Raw genomic sequence first — 17,737 nt, forward strand, 5'->3', positions numbered from 1 at the left:
GTGGGGTTTATCGGCAGCTGGCATCCAACGCTATTGTGCACTAGTGCCACCTACTGTACTGGAGCCAAGCTCCCCAGCCAGTCCTAACTTGAAAATGGACAGATAGAAGTATAAAGACGGGTTCCTGCAGATGCAGTTATGCCCCAAATTGGGGGCCGCAATTGCACCTTTCTCGGTCAAACTCGTCGTCAACATCTCAAAAGCGCAGATATGGAGCAAGAAATTGTACATTATTAGTCCACCGGATCCATTATTTATTTTCTCTGGAAAACGGAGGTCCACAACATAAGGACCGAGGTAAAGTTGGTTTTATATTCACACATTTGGACATTCAACAGACATTCGCCAAAAGCCATTTGCAAATGTAAAAATCAATAACTAATTCACCTCAAACTAGGTATGATTTATTCTAGAAATGTCGAGTATACTTTTTACAACCCTTGCTTTGAGTAAATATTCCAGTTCTGATTTGATAGAAATACATGAAATGCCATTTAAAGCTATATAAAATCAGTAACGTTTTCACTGATTATGACAGAAAAATCAAACTAGGTATGATTTACTCTATAAATGTCAAGCATACTTTTACAACCTGGTTTGAGTAAAAATTCCAGTTGACTTGATAGAAAAACATCAACATTTTATCTATAAAATGCCATTTAAAGCCATATAAATGAATAACGTTTTCACTGACTGACAATCATCAAACTAAGTATGATTTATTTTATGTCTAGTATACTTTTACAACGTTTGCTTTGAGTAGAAATGCCGGTCTTAATTTGATAGAAATACATAAAATCTCAAATATTGCATTTAATAATTATGTGATTGTAGCAGGAAAGGGGAAACTATGCATTTATTTGCAATAACTTTAAAGAAATGTTAATTTCAAGTGCAATTTGTTCTATATGAAGTTGTACATTGTTTACAATCCTAAATTGTATGCCAAATCGGGTCAGAACATTCAACAACCTCTGACTCCACTTCGTCAGAATTCTGAAGTAGGAAATCAACAAGCTCAGTGTCGTTCTGCTCAAAGTCCAGGTCACCTTCTCCATACTCATTGATCTCAGATCCTAACTTTGCTGCTCTCCTGTTCACCTCATATCCTCTACTGCAGGTTTGGTAGTGGATAGTGTCTCCACTGGATGGTTGAGTCTGGCCTCTCCAGGCACCACCAGCGCTGGTACCCCCTGCTCACTTTGAGATGGCTCCTCCAGAATTTCCCTCTCCTCCTTCCCTGTGTAGAATATGAACTGCCTGGTACTGCTCTGCTCCACATTCAATTGGGATTGACCTTGACTAACCTGGGGGTCATTCAAACCATTTGTTTTGCTAGCACAGACTGGAATATGTTACGAGATTCTTCCGATGGCATTGAGGAGTACACCACATCGGTCACTGGCTTCATCAATAAGTGCATCGAGGACGTCGTCCCCACAGTGACTGTACGTACATACCCCAACCGGAAGCCATGGATTACTGGCAACATTCGCAGTGAGCTAAAGGGAGGAGCTGCCTTTTTCAAGGATTGGGACTCTAACCCGGAAGCTTATAATAAATCCCACTATGCCCTCTGACGAACCATCAAACAGGCAAAGCGCCAATACAGGACTAAGATCGAATCGTACAACACCAGTTCCGGATGTTACAGGGCTTTTGCAAACTATTACAGACTACAAAGGGAAACACACAAGAGCTGCCCAGTGACACAAGCCTACCAGACGAGCTAAATAACTTCTATGCTCGCTTTGAGGCAAGTAACACTGAAACATGCATGAGAGCATCAACTGTTCTGGATGACCGTGTGATCATGCTCTCCGCAACCGATGTGAGTAAGATCATCAAAACAGGTCAACATTCACAAGGCCGCTGGGCCAGACGGATTACCAGGACGTGTACTCTGAGCATGCGCTGACCAACTGGCAAGTGTCTTCACTGACATTTTCAACCTCTCCATGTCTGAGTCTGTAATACCAACATGTTTCAAGCAGACCACCATAGTCCCTGTGCCCAAGATCACGACGGTAACCTGCCTAAATGACTACCGACCAATAGCACTCACATCTGTTGTCATGAAATGCTTTGAAAGGCTGGTCATGGCTCACAAACACCATTATCCCAGAAACCCTAGACTAGAGGTTGACCGATTCATCGGAATGGCCAATTAATTAATTATTAATTACGGCCAAATTCAAGTTTTCATAACAATCGGAAAGCTGCATTTTTGGACGATTTTATTATTATTATTTTTTTTACACCTTTATTTAACTAGGCAAGTCAGTTAAGAACACATTCTTATTTTCAATGACTGCCTAGGAACAGTGGGTTAACTGCCTTGTTCAGGGGCAGAACGACAGATTTTTACCTTGTCAGCTCTGGGATTCAATCTTGCAACCTTACAGTTAACTAGTCCAATGCTCTAACCACCTTTCATTGCAGGCTGCCTACCACCACCTTTCATCCACTGAGCGGTGGTAGGCAGCCTTTCATTGCACTCCACGAGGAGCCTGCCTGTTACGCAAATGCAGTAAGAAGCAAAGGTAAGTTGCTAGCTAGCATTAAACGTATCTTACGATCGATGCAACACAGGGGGATGATTTAACAAAATCTAATTTGCGAAAAAAGCACAATCGTTGCACAACTGTACCTAACCATAAACACCAATGCCTTTCTTAAAATCAATACACAGTATATAGTATATATTTTTTATAAGTATATATTTTTAAACCTGCATATTTAGCTAAAAGAAATCCAGGTTAGCAGGCAATATTAACCAGGTGAAATTGTGTCACTTCTCTTGCATTCATTGCACGGAGAGTCAGGGTATATGCAACAGTTTGGGCCGCCTAATTTGCCTGAATTTTACGTAATTATGACATAACATTGAAGGTTGTACAATGTAACAGGAATATTTAGTTAGACTTAGGGATGCCACCCGTTAGATAAAATACAGAACGGTTCCGTATCTCACTGAAAGAATAAATGTTTTGTTTTCAAAATGCTCGTTTCCGGATTCGACCATATTAATGACCAAAGGCTCATATTTCTGTGTGTTATGTTATATTTGATAGAGCAGTATGACTGATCGGTGGTAGGCAGCAGCAGGCTCGTAATCATTCATTCAAACAGCACTTTCGTGCGTTTTGCCCCTGTGCTTCAAGCATTGCGCTGTTTATGACTTCAAACCTATCAACTCCCGAGATTAGGCTGGTGTAACCGATGTGAAATGGCTAGCTAGTTAGCTGGGTGCGCTAATAGCGTTTCAATCGTCACTCGCTCTGAGACCTGAAGTAGTTGTTCCCCTTGCTCTGCATGGGTAACGATGCTTCGAGGGTGGCTGTTGTCGATGTGTTCCTGGTTCGAGCCCAGGTAGGGGTAAGGAGAGGGACAGAAGCTACACTGGCAATACTAAAGTGCCTATAAGAACATCCAATAGTCAAAGGTATATGAAATACAAAAGGTATAGAGAGAAATAGTCCTATAAATACTATATTAACTACAACCTAAAACCGCTTACCTTGGAATATTGAAGTCTCATATTAAAAGGAACCACCAACTTTCATATGTTCTCATGTTCTGAGCAAGGAACTTAAACGTTAGCTTTTTTACATGGCACATATTGCACTTTTACCTTCTTCTCCAACACTTTGTTTTTGCATTATTTAAACCAAATTGAACATGTTTAATTATTTATTTGAGGCTAAATTGATTTTTATTTATGTATTATATTAAGTTAAAATAAGTGTTCATTCAGTATTGTTATAATTGTCATTATTACAAATACTTTTAAAAAAATTTAAAAATAAAGTAAAGTCGGCCGATTAATCGGTATCGGCTTTTTTTGGTACACCAATAATCGGTATCGGCGTTGAAAAATCATAATCGGTCGACCTCTACCCTAGACCCACTCCAATTTGCATACCACACCAGCACTCCACACTGCCCTTTCCCACCTGGACAAAAGGAACACCTATGTGAGAATGCTATTCATTGACTACAGCTCAGCGTTCCACACCATAGTGCCCTCAAAGCTCATCACTAAGCTAAGGACCCTGTTACTAAACAGCTCCCTCGGCAACTGGATCCTAGACTTCCTGATGAGCCACCCCCAGGTGTTAAAGGAGATGATTGTGGACTACAGGAAAAAGGAGGACGAGCACGACCCCATTCTCATCAACGGGGCTGTAGTGGAGCAGGTTGAGAGCTTGAAGTTCCGTGGCATCCACATCAACAAACTAACATGGTCCAAGCACACCAAGACAGTCATAAAGAGGGCATGACAAAATCTATTCCCCCTCAGTAGACTGAAAAGTTTTGGCATGGGTCCTCAGATCCTCAAAATATTTTACAGCTGCACCATCAAGAGCATCCTGACAGGTTGCGTCAATGCCTGGTATGGCAACTGCTCAGCCTCCGACCGCAAGGCACTACAGAGGGTAGTGCGTACGGCCCAGTACATCACAGGGGCCAAGCTTCCTGCAATCCAGGACCAATATACCAGGTGGTGTCAGAGGAAAGCCCTAAAAATTGTCAAAGACTCCAGCCACCCTAGTCCATAGACTGTTCTCTCTGCTACCGCACGGCAAGCGGTACAGGAGCGCCAAAACAGCACGGCTTCTAAACAGCTTCTACCCCCAAGCCATAAGACTCATGGACAGCTAATCAAATGGCTACCCAGACTATTTGCAACCTGCTGCTCTTTAATTATGTTCTTCTTATCTCTTACTTTTTTCTTAATTTAGATTTTTTAGGTATTTTCTTAAAACTGCATCGTTGGTTAAGGGCTTATAAGTAAACATTTCACTGTTGCATTCAGTGCATGTGACAAATAAAATTTGATTTGAAATCAATGTTTGCATTTTTTTGTGCAACAGTTCCACATTCTAAAGTAGTTTCAAGGCACAACAGTCATTTACATATAAGTATCTAATTTAACAGCAAAGAGAACCCTTCCAATAATTTTCTATTTTGGCTTTGTTGAAGTCCTTCTTTGTCATCCCCATACAAGCAAATGGTACCATCTCCTGAGGTAATAAATTAAACTGTTCAACGCTTACAGCCAAATGTTTAATACCCCGGGAATTCCCAGAACACATTCTGGAAGGTCTATAGATAGTGGTCACTTTATTAGGTATAACCCCCTTTGCATCTGGAACAGCGTGAATTCAAAACTGTTGATGAAACTATGAAAAGGAGATAGACTGTTCAAGTTTAAGTCCAGTTGGAGTTTATTACAGTCAGTACAAGTTTTGGAACTTTTGAGTTACAAAAGACCATCACAGACGGCGTTGTCATTTTACACATTCTTATGTTCAAACAAACAGTAAAAAAATACCTGAATAGTTCTCTGCATGCTTCAGTGTCTAGCAAGCCAAGACCATGGGACTTGGTGTATGTAGGAGCAATTTATTTTTGTGAATAGGGTGGTGAACCTAATAAAGTGGCAACAGTGTAGATATCACAAACAACTCCTTTTGAGCAGTGTCTGTTATACGATGATCAATGGGTAGAATGGTAAATCTGATCCCCAAGGTCCTCATAATCTCACTTGGATATATAGAGTTGGTAAGGTAAAGAAATAAAATGTGAAACTAGGACATTAAAACACTGGCAGAATTCTTTCATCCACATAAAATATGTATTTTAAAGTATAAATACCCTTCTAAGACCACCGTTTTTCTGGACATTTTAAAAAGGTTTGCAAATAGTTCTTTCTGCAAGGAATGTGAATTGAAAGGGATATGGTAATACCTACAGTTGACATCGGAAGTTTACATACACTTAGGTTGGAGTCATTAAAACTCGTTTTTCAACCACTGCACAAATTTCTTGTTAAGAAACTATAGTTCTGGCAAGTCGGTTACGACATCTACTTTGAGCATGACACAAGTAATTTTTCCAACAATTGTTTACAGACAAATTATTTCACTGTATCACAATTCCAGTGGGTCAGACGTTTACATACACGAAGTTGACTGTGCCTTTAAACAGCGTGGAAAATTCCCGAAAGTGTTGTCATGGCTATAGAAGCTTCTGATAGGCTAACTGACATAATTTGAGTCAATTGGAGGTGTACCTGTGGATGTATTTCCAGGCCTACCTTCAAACTCAGTGCCTCTTTGCTTGACACCATGGGTAAATCAAAAGAAATCAGCCAAGACCTCAGAAAATAAATTGTAAACCTCCACAAGTCTGGATCATCCTTGGGCGCAATTTCCAAACGCCTGAAGGTATCACGTTCATCTGTACAAACAATAGTACGCAAGTATAAACACCATGGGACCACGCAGCCATCCTACCGCTCAGGAAAGAGACATGTTCTGTCTCCTAGAGATGAACGTACTTTGGTGCGAAAAGTGCAAAACAATCCCAGAACAGCAGCAAAGGACCTTGTGAAGATGCTGGAGGAAACAGGTACAAAATGTATCGATATCCACAGTAAAACCAGTCCTATAATCGACACAACCTGAAAGGCCGCTCAGCAAGGAAGAAGCCACTGCTCCAAAAACCACCATAAAAAAGCCAGACTACGGTTTGCAACTGCACATGGGGACAAAGATCTGACTTTTTGGAGAAATGTCCTCTGGTCTGATGAAACAAAAATAGAACCGTTTGCCCATAATGACCATCGTTATGGTTGTAGGAAAAAGGGGGAGGCTTGCAAGCCGAAGAACACCATCCCAAACGTGAAGCACAGGGGTGGCAGCATCATGTTGTGGGGGTGCTTTGCTGCAGGAGGGACTGGTGCACTTCACAATATAGATGGCTTCATGGGGGAGGAAAATGATGTGGATATATTGAAGCAACATGCCAAGACATTAATCAGGAAGTTAAAACTTTGTCGCAAATGGATCTTCCAAATGGACAATGACCCCAATCATACTTACCAAGTTGTGGCAAAATGGCTTAACCTCTTCAGTCGACCCTCTACTTTTTTGAACATTTTGTTAAAAATCGCGCAACATTTCAGCGCCCTGCTACTCATGCCAGGAATATAGTACGTTCATATGGTTAGAATGTGTGGATAGGAAACCCTCGGACGTTTTTAAAACTGGTTAAATCACGACTGTGGCTATTACATAACGTGCGTTACATCGGGAAAGCGCAGGAAAACATGATCACAGAAAATGGAAATAAATATCCTTGCGCCACTTCCAGCAATTGTTAACAGTGAGCCGAATTAGATAAGACCGAGCATTCAACTCCCACAGCATCCCCATGTTGTCTAGAGTCTTGTGAATTGAATCATCTTTGATTCTTGGTTGAACCTGAAAGAGGGGCACGACTTACTCCGGTCTCCGCCCAGATCATTCCGGAAGAGCTCTCTCCTGAAATTTTTTCCAAGACGACAGCTAATGATTTCTACATCGCCTATGGATGATTTTGCCTGGATTCACAACGCTTATTAACGTTTATTTTAATGAACTAATACCTAAAGTAGCATTACAAACGTATTTCAAGGTATTGGAGTGTTTTGTGAGAACTTTAAGCAAGGAGGCCTACAAACCTGACTCAGTACTTTTTGAATTTTAAAAAATGACGTTACGACAATTGTGAAATCCCACTGGGAATGTGATGAAAGAAATAAAAGCTGTTTTTTCTACCATTACTCTGTTTATCAAATGAAGTGGTAATCCTAACTGAGTCTACATTGTGATAAATGTATTTGATATCTTGACCAACTGAATAGTGATATAATGGCCATTTAATCGGTGAAATAAAGAATTTTATTAAAACAGGAATTTTAAATGGGATTAAATGTCAGTTGTGAAAAACGGTGCGAGATAGTCCATAAACCCTGCTAACATATTGCTGTTTTTTTTGGTGTATGTAAACAGTTTGTTTGAGAAAGAGAGCAAATAGCATAGGGACAGACTGTATTTTTAAATGGTTAGGGCGTAGATTACAGAGGGTTCCGAAATGCTAATTATTTTGTTTACGTCCCCATGCTGTGCTTTTCTTTTTTGTTGTAGTGTATTGGTGCAAATGACTATCAGAAGTAAATAGCTTCAGCAACCATCATGCTGTAATCCAAGTTTAGAAAGCCCTTTTGCAAAAGCATTTTTCTGAAAAATCCAGCCTGACTTGTTGCCTGGATTCAGGCTCAAGGTGGCCAGAAACAAATAACTTTCTTCAGAAACTGTAGCTTTCTTGTTCTGAAAATTATGATATTCCATGTGAGAAATTGCATGTGTATTTTAAGAACAACTGAACTTTTGAGTTTTAACTAATACTATTGAGGACATTTGTTTCTCAAACTAGACACTCTAATGTACTTGTCCTCTTGCATTCCTCCTTCTATTCTGGTTAGAGCAGTTTGCCCTGGTCTGTGAAGGATGCTCTCTTCAGTTGGGACAAGAATAGCCATTTCAGGAAAGTCACAGGAGTGATGGTTGCCGAAAAAGTTTTCAGGGCATCTGATCAATTAGACGCCTATTGGAACGTAGACATTCCATTAAAAGTCAGCCGTTTCCAGCTACAATAGTCATTTACAACATTAACAATGTCTACACTGTATTTCCAAACAATTTATGTTATTTTAAATGGACAAAAATAATGCTTTTCTTTCAAAAACAAGGACAAACAAAACATTTCTAAGTGAGCCCAAACTTTTGAAAGTGTGTTATGGTTCACTCTTAGTTTTCCTTATCTCCACTGTGGAAAGTCCATCTTGGTCCATCCACCTGTCTTCTTTGTTTGTCAGGCCTGACCCCTTCATCCCGTTTTTTCCTGTAATCTAATTTAATATGACTGAAGATGCAGAATTTTATGCCAGCCCCCTTCTAAAAGGGTATAACAGACTCGTTAGAACGTTTGACCACACGCCTTCCATCAAATCAAACTGGAATTTTTACTCAAAACAAAAGTTGTAAAAGTATGCTAGACATTTATAGAATAAACCATATCTAGTTTTATGTTTCTGTGACAATCAATGAATTAGTTATTAATTTTAAATGGCTTTTGATGAATGTCTGATGAATTTCCGAATGTGTGAATAGAAATCCAACTTTACATCGTCGCAAATCATACGAATAGCTGAGACCATGTTGGGCAATGCTAGCTGGTTGGCTAAAGACGAGACTCGGTGCATTGTAAATACGCAATGCGCTATCTTTCCATATCGAAATAAATGCATATAAGACTAATTGCATGCTAGCTGACCACTTATTTAGATAACTAGTAATATTTTGGTTATTGCACAAGTTTGAGCTTACAAAGAAATGTAATACTTCTAAAACATGACCAGCTTTGCTGTGGCATCAGTGGACTTGTTCACACAGGCTAACGTTAGTTACAGCTACCTAGCTAATGAACAGTCATTTATTTTTTTTTTAAGTGATAATTTTTGGCAGCAACGTTCAATCACAAATGACAAAATCAGGCAGTGAGCTAACGTCTTTACAGCCGGCTAGATAACGTATGCAAAGTTAACGTTATTTCAACGACAATATACACATTCTGTATAGAACACGTATAAAACCAAGGCTACAAATTGAATCGCAATAGTACAAAAAAATAGCTAGCTAGAAAGCTAATATTTAGCAGCTAGCTAACATTGACCAGTTAGCAACATTACTAGCTAGTTAAGCCAAAACACCACGAACGTTTGAAAACCAAGACAAGTAGTTAGCTAGCATGACATGGGTAGGTAGATAACGTTAATTCTTATAGTACCATTAGACCGCTCACGTTAGTTCACTCCTGTTCTGGCCTAGCCAAAAAGGCCCAGTAGCGGTAGCTAGCTAGCCACTAGGCTAACACAAACATGCTAGCTTGTTAAATCGAAATGAATGGAACGAAGTTAGGTAGATTTACATAGATATTTTGCAGTCGGGTCAGCGGCCTGTCGAAACTCGTGTCCTGGAAAAGGCGATTAGCGAAGTCCCGGGGGTGCCCGCTTGGATGATCCACATGTTCAAACTGTTAGTATTTGACCCCAAATATATTTTACAATAAAAGTGCTGTGCAAGGGCTTCCAAAATTCCGATAGTTACCCCTTCCAAAATATTTAGACCAGCCAGTGATTGTGCCCGGTGACGCTCTAGCACCTCAGCTGGACAACATGACGGTTTGCAACTGTAAAAAAAAAAAAAAAAAAGTATAATTGACTCCAGATGTTGACTACTAGCACATTCCTTTAGGATAACACAAAACCGCCTCTCCTAGATTTGCAGATAGCCAAGTCTAGATAAATGTGGTCTGGCAGCAACAGTGCTCAGGGGCGGATTGGCCTTCTAGCAATTCTGGCAAATGCCAGATGGGCTGGACCTTTTTTGTTGACGCATACAAAATGTTTTTATATTTAATTTTTCTTTATTTAACGAGGCAAGTTAGTTAAGAACAAATTCTTATTTTCAATGACGGCCTACCCCGGCCAAACCCTAGCAAACTCTGGGCCAATTGTGCGCTGCCCTATGGGACTACCAATCGTGGACAGTTATGATTAGAGGTCGTGGACAGTTATGATTAGAGGTCGACTGATTAATCGGAATGGCCGATTAATTAGGGCCGATTTCAAGTTTTCATAACAATCGGAAATCTGTATTTTTGGTCGCCGATTTCCGATAAAAAATTACGCGAATGTAGTAGAAGCCAAGGTAAATTGCTAGCTAGCATTAAACTTATCTTACAAAAACAATCAATCATAATCACTAGTTATAACTACTGATCCAGTTTAGCAGGCAATATTAACCAGGTGAAATTGTGTAATTTCTCTTGCGTTCATTGCACGCAGAGTCAGGGTATATGCAACAGTTTGGGCTGCCTGGCTCATTGCGAACTAATTTGCCAGAATTTTACGTAATTATGACATACATTGAAGGTTGTGCAATGTAACAAGAATATTTAGACTTAAGGGCTGCCGAACGGTTCCGTATTTCACAGAAATAATAAACGTTTTGTTATCAAAATGATAGTTTCCGGATTCAATCATATTAATGACCAAAGGCTTGTATTTCTGTGTGTTATTATGGTATAATTAAGTCTGATTTGATAGAGCAGTCTGACTGAGCAGCAGCAGGCCTGTAATCATTCATTCAAACAGCACTTTCGTGTGTTTTGCCAGCAGCTCTTCGCAAGCACAGCGCTGTTTATGACTTCAAGCCTATCAGCCTAATGGCTGGTGTAACCAATGTGAAATTGCTAGCTAGTTAGCTGGGTGTGCGGTAATACTGTTTCGAACGTAACTCGCTTTTAGATTTGGAGTAGTTATTCCCCTTGCGCTGCAAGGGCTGCGGCTTTTGTGGAGCGATGGGTAACGATGCTTCGAGTGTGGCTGTTGTCGATGTGTTCCTGGTTCGAGCCCAGGTATGGGCGAGGAGAGGGACGGAAGCTATACTGTTACACTGGGAATACTATAGTGCCTATAAGAACATCCAATAGTCAAAGGTATATGAAATACAAATGGTATAGAGAGAAATAGTCCTATAAATACTATATTAACTACAACTTAAAACCTCTTACCTTGGAATATTGAAGTCTCATGTTAAAAGGAACCACCAACTTTCATATGTTCTCATGTTCTGAGCAAGGAACATAAACGTTAGCTTTTTTACATGGCACATATTTTACATGGCACACATTTTTACATGGCACATATTACTTTCTTCTCCAATACTTTGTTTTTGCATTATTTAAACCAAACTGAACATGTTTCATTATTTATTTGAGGCTAAATTGATTTTATTGATGTTTTATATTAAGTTAAAATAAATTAATTCAGTATTGTTGTAATTGTCATTATTACAACAAAAAAATTAAACGGCCGATTAATCGGCATTGGCTTTTTTGGTCCTCCAATAATCGGTATCGGTATTGGCGTTGAAAAATCATAATCGGTCTACCTCTAGTTGTGATACAGCCTGGAATCGAACCAGGGTCTGTAGTGACGCCTATAGCACTGAGATGCAGTGCCTTAGACCCATTACATAAAAATAAAACAATGAAAAACATGACATGGCTGACAGAATTTTTATTTGAGAATTTTGCGCAATTTCTGTTAAACTAATCTATAATGAGCCTTGGGCTGGTCAGTGGCAATGGCCCGTTTTTTCTGATAGGCTGAGCTGAGGTCACACAAACATTCAAAGTCTAACGCTGCATCAGCAAAGAGACCTGCTCCGACCGTCATCAGTTAGACAGTCAAGATCATGGATCGTAAAAAATGGAAAGGGTGGATATAAACATAGAAAGAGCACATTCTACATTGTCACCTCACTCAAAACGTCCTATTTTTTGGGGCAGCTAAAACCATGATTTGGTAAAACAGTAAAGTGCATTATCATGATTCTTGTAATGAAAGTTTCTGCCCCTGTCCCTGCCCTTGCTGGAGCCTGCTGCTGTCCTCTCCTCTCCCCCCATGTGCTCAACAGAAAAATGTGTTCTGATTGTATAACATTTCAAAATGCAATTGCGGACAATTCTGGAGTCCTATTTTGACAGTAAAATATAGCAACTATAATTAATTGTCAACCCACAATGTATGACAATCAGTGGATTAGGTTGCACATCAAAATATCTTGAATCTTTCATTCCTGCTTGGACGTGTTAGATGAAACAACTTATTTCTTGAATACCTAGGTAGTCTATTTATCATACTTTCATGATTTGGGTCCGACCAAATCATGATGTGGGTGCGACCAAATCATGGGCTGGTGCTACCAACTATCAAAGTTAGTGGCACTAGTGACACCAGGGGGAAATGTTAGTCTAAAGCCTTGTAATAGTAAGAAGGCTCTACGCATGTGTTATTTTACACACTACTAGCTGCTACTCATATTCCCCCTCCTTTCACATTTATTTCTTAGCTCACCCTATTCTGAACCATGATGATGTAGCATATCTCTGCCTCATATTTCTGAACAGCTGAAATAAACATTTGACGGTGATTTGAACTTACATTTCAATATACTGTGCCTTCGGAAAGTATTCAGAGCCCTTAACTTTTTCCACATTTTGTTACGTTGAAGCCTTATTCTAAAATTGATTAAATTAATAAAAATCCTCAGCAATCTACACGCAATACCCCATAATGACAAAGTGAAAACAGCTTTTTAGAATGTTTGCAATTTCTAAAAAAGAGAAATACCTTATTTCCATAAGTATTCAGACCCTTTGCTACGAGAATGGAAATGTAGCTCAGGTGCATCCTGTTTCCATCGATCATCCTTGAGATGTTTCTACAACTTGATTGGAGTCCACCTGTGGTCAATCCAATTGATTGGACATGATTTGGAAAGGCACACACCTGTCTATATAAGGTCCCACAGTTGACAGTGCATGTCTGAGCAAAAACCAAGCGATGAGTTCAAAGGAATTGTCTGTAGAGCTCAGAGACAGGATTGTGTTGAGTCACAGATCTGTGGAAGGGTACCAAAACATTTCTGCAGCATTGAAGGTCCCCAAGAACACACTAGCCTCCATCATTCTTAGTGGAATAAGTTTGGAACCAACAAGACCAAACTTAGCAATCGGGGGAGAAGCACCTTGGTCAGGGAGGTGACAAAGAACCCGATGGTCACTCTGACAGAGCTCCAGAGTTCCTCTGTGGAGATGGGAGAAACTTCCAGAAGGACAACCATCTCTAAAGCACTCCACCAATCAGGCCTTTATGGTAGAGTGACCAGACGCAAACAACTCCTCAGTAAAAGGCACAAGCGTTTTGTGTGATTATTTAAAAAAAAATGCATTTTGTGTGATGATGTAAGCTAATAGTACCCACTTGCCAGAGTTTCTGAAAGAATAACTACTATTTTGAGTGCCTGTCCGCCTCCTGCTTAGACAATGATTGCGGTGATCATGAAAAAACAACATTAAATTGCTTGCTTGTGTTTAATATACTGAAATGATAGCTGCATGTAACTCCCCACTTGAGTTTTGCATCGGGGAAATGTTTTATTTGATTTTATTTAACCTTTAATTTAACTAGGCAAGTCAGTTAAGAACAAATTCTTATTCACTATGACGGCCTACCAAAAGGCAAAAGGCCTCCTGTTGGGGACGGGGGCTGGGATTTAAAAAAATAAAATAAACAAAAATATAGGACAAAACACACATCACAACAAGAGAGACAACACTACATAAAGAGAAACCTAAGATAACATAGCAAGGCAACAACACATAACAACACAGCATGGTAGCAACACAACATAACAACAACATGGTAGCAACACAACATGGTACACACATTATTGGGCACAGACAGCACAAAGGGCAAGAAAGTAGAGACAACAATACATCACGCAAAGCAGCCACAACTGTCAGTAAGAGTACATTTACATTACATTTAAGTCATTTAGCAGACGCTCTTATCCAGAGCGACTTACAAATTGGTGCTTTCACCTTATGACATCCAGTGGAACAGCCACTTTACAATAGTGCATCTAAGTCTTTTAAGGGGGGTGAGAAGGATTACTTTATCCTATCCTAGGTATTCCTTAAAGAGGTGGGGTTTCAGGTGTCTCCGGAAGGTGGTGATTGACTCCGCTGTCCTGGCGTCGTGGGGAGTTTGTTCCACCATTGGGGGCCAGAGCAGCGAACAGTTTTGACTGGGCTGAGCGGGAACTGTACTTCCTCAGTGGTAGGGAGGCGAGCAGGCCAGAGGTGGATGAACGCAGTGCCCTTGTTTGGGTGTAGGGCCTGATCAGAGCCTGGAGGTACTGAGGTGCCGTTCCCCTCACAGCTCCGTAGGCAAGCACCATGGTCTTGTAGCGGATGCGAGCTTCAACTGGAAGCCAGTGGAGAGAGCGGAGGAGCGGGGTGACGTGAGAGAACTTGGGACGTTCTGGATGAGTTGTAGGGGTTTAATGGCACAGGCAGGGAGCCCAGCCAACAGCGAGTTGCAGTAATCCAGACGGGAGATGACAAGTGCCTGGATTAGGACCTGCGCCGCTTCCTGTGTGAGGCAGGGTCGTACTCTGCGGATGTTGTAGAGCATGAACCTACAGGAACGGGCCACCGCCTTGATGTTAGTTGAGAACGACAGGGTGTTGTCCAGGATCACGCCAAGGTTCTTAGCGCTCTGGGAGGAGGACACGATGGAGTTGTCAACCGTGATGGCGAGATCATGGAACGGGCAGTCCTTCCCCGGGAGGAAGAGCAGCTCCGTCTTGCCGAGGTTCAACTTGAGGTGGTGATCCGTCATCCACACTGATATGTCTGCCAGACATGCAGAGATGCGGTTCGCCACCTGGTCATCAGAGGGGGGAAAGGAGAAGATTAATTGTGTGTCGTCTGCATAGCAATGATAGGAGAGACCATGTGAGGTTATGACAGAGCCAAGTGACTTGGTGTATAGCGAGAATAGGAGAGGGCCTAGAACAGAGCCCTGGGGGACACCAGTGGTGAGAGCGCGTGGTGAGGAGACAGATTCTCGCCACGCCACCTGGTAGGAGCGACCTGTCAGGTAGGACGCAATCCAAGCATGGGCCGCGCCGGAGATGCCCAACTCGGAGAGGGTGGAGAGGAGGATCTGATGGTTCACAGTATCGAAGGCAGCCGATAGGTCTAGAAGGATGAGAGCAGAGGAGAGAGAGTTAGCTTTAGCAGTGCGGAGTGCCTCCGTGATACAGAGAAGAGCAGTCTCAGTTGAATGACTAGTCTTGAAACCTGACTGATTTGGATCAAGAAGGTCATTCTGAGAGAGATAGCGGGAGAGCTGGCCAAGGACGGCACGTTCAAGAGTTTTGGAGAGAAAAGAAAGAAGGGATACTGGTCTGTAGTTGTTGACATCGGAGGGATCGAGTGTAGGTTTTTCTGAAGGGGTGCAACTCTCGCTCTCTTGAAGACAGGAGGACGTAGCCAGCGGTCAGGGATGAGTTGATGAGCGAGGTGAGGTAAGGGAGAAGGTCAAAATGGTCTGGAGAAGAGAGGAGGGGATAGGGTCAAGCGGGCAGGTTGTTGGGCGGCCGGCCGTCACAAGACGCGAGATGTCATCTGGAGAGAGAGGGGAGAAAGAGGTCAGAGCACAGGGTAGGGCAGTGTGAGCAGAACCAGCGGTGTCGTTTGACTTAGCAAACGAGGATCGGATGTCGTCGACCTTCTTTTCAAAATGGTTGAAAGTCATCTGCAGAGAGGGAGGAGGGGGAGGGGAGAGGAGGATTCAGGAGGGAGGAGAAGGTGGCAAAAGAGCTTCCTAGGGTTAGAGGCAGATGCTTGGAATTTAGAGTGGTAGAAAGTGGCTTTAGCAGCAGAGACAGAGGAGGAAAATGTAGAGAGGAGGGAGTGAAAGGATGCCAGGTCCGCAGGGGAGGCGAGTTTTCCTCCATTTCCGCTCGGCTGCCCGGAAGCTCGCAATGAGTCGTCGAGCCATGGAGCGGGAGGGGAGGACAGCCGGCCTGGAGGATAGGGGACATAGAGAGTCAAAGGATGCAGAAAGGGAGGAGGAGAGGAGGCAGAATCAGGAGATAGGTTGGAGAAGGTTTGAGCAGAGGGAAGAGATGATAGGATGGAAGAGGAGAGAGTAGCGGGGGAGAGAGAGCGAAGGTTGGGACGGCGCGATACCATCCGTAGGGGCAGTGTGGGAAGTGTTGGATGAGAGCGAGAGGGAAAAGGATACAAGGTAGTGGTCGGAGACTTGGAGGAGTTGCAATGAGGTTAGTGGAAGAACAGCATCTAGTAAAGATGAGGTCGAGCGTATTGCCTGCCTTGTGAGTAGGGGGGAAGGTGAGAGGGTGAGGTCAAAAGAGGAGAGGAGTGGAAAGAAGGAGGCAGAGAGGAATGAGTCAAAGGTAGACGTGGGGAGGTTAAAGTCGCCCAGAACTGTGAGAGGTGAGCCGTCCTCAGGAAAGGAGCTTATCAAGGCATCAAGCTCATTGATGAACTCTCCGAGGGAACCTGGAGGGCGATAAATGATAAGGATGTTAAGCTTGAATGGGCTGGTAACTGTGACAGCATGGAATTCAAAGGAGGCGATAGACAGATGGGTAAGGGAGAAAGAGAGAATGACCACTTGGGAGAGATGAGGATCCCGGTGCCACCACCCCGCTGACCAGAAGCTCTCGGGGTGTGCGAGAACACGTGGGCGGACGAAGAGAGAGCAGTAGGAGTAGCAGTGTTATCTGTGGTGATCCATGTTTCCGTCAGTGCCAAGAAGTCGAGGGACTGGAGGGAGGCATAGGCTGAGATGAACTCTGCCTTGTTGGCCGCAGATCGGCAGTTCCAGAGGCTACCGGAGACCTGGAACTCCACGTGGGTCGTGCGCGCTGGGACCACCAGATTAGGGTGGCCGCGGCCACGCGGTGTGGAGCGTTTGTATGGTCTGTGCAGAGAGGAGAGAACAGGGATAGACAGATACATAGTTGACAGGCTAGAGAAGAGGCTACGCTAATGCAAAGGAGATTGGAATGACAAGTGGACTACACGTCTCGAATGTTCAGAAAGTTAAGCTTACGTAGCAAGAATCTAATTGACTAAAATGATTAAAATGATACAGTACTGCTGAGGTAGGCTAGCTGGCAGTGGCTGCGTTGTTGACTTTGTAGGCTAGCTGGCAGTGGCTGCGTTGTTGACACTACACTAATCAAGTCGTTCCGTTGAGTGTAAAGTTTCTACAATGCTGCTATTCGGGGCTAGCTGGCTAGCTAGCAGTGTTGATTACGTTACGTTGCGTTAAAAGAACGACAATAGCTGGCTAGCTAACCTAGAAAATCGCTCTAGACTACACAATTATCTTTGAAACAAAGACGGCTATGTAGCTAGCTATGTAGCTAGCTACGATCAAACAAATCACACCGTT

At 42.3% G+C, this 17,737-nt stretch overlaps 1 protein-coding gene across 2 annotated transcripts in view; it reads right to left on the minus strand.

Annotated features, from left to right (window-relative positions):
• tlcd3bb (TLC domain containing 3Bb) overlaps positions 1-10,088 on the minus strand; it is a 42,651-nt gene extending 32,563 nt beyond the window's left edge. Inside the window, exon 1 of one of the 2 annotated variants that reach the window (XM_029629752.2) lies at positions 9,999-10,088. The gene's annotated coding sequence lies outside the window, so the exon portion shown is untranslated. The other variant, XM_029629749.2, reaches the window with a different exon arrangement.
• Positions 10,089-17,737: the final 7,649 nt, after the last annotated feature.

Source organism: Oncorhynchus nerka, linkage group LG23, assembly GCF_034236695.1.
Source record: "Oncorhynchus nerka isolate Pitt River linkage group LG23, Oner_Uvic_2.0, whole genome shotgun sequence".
In the NCBI taxonomy this organism is placed as follows: Eukaryota; Metazoa; Chordata; class Actinopteri; order Salmoniformes; family Salmonidae; genus Oncorhynchus; species Oncorhynchus nerka.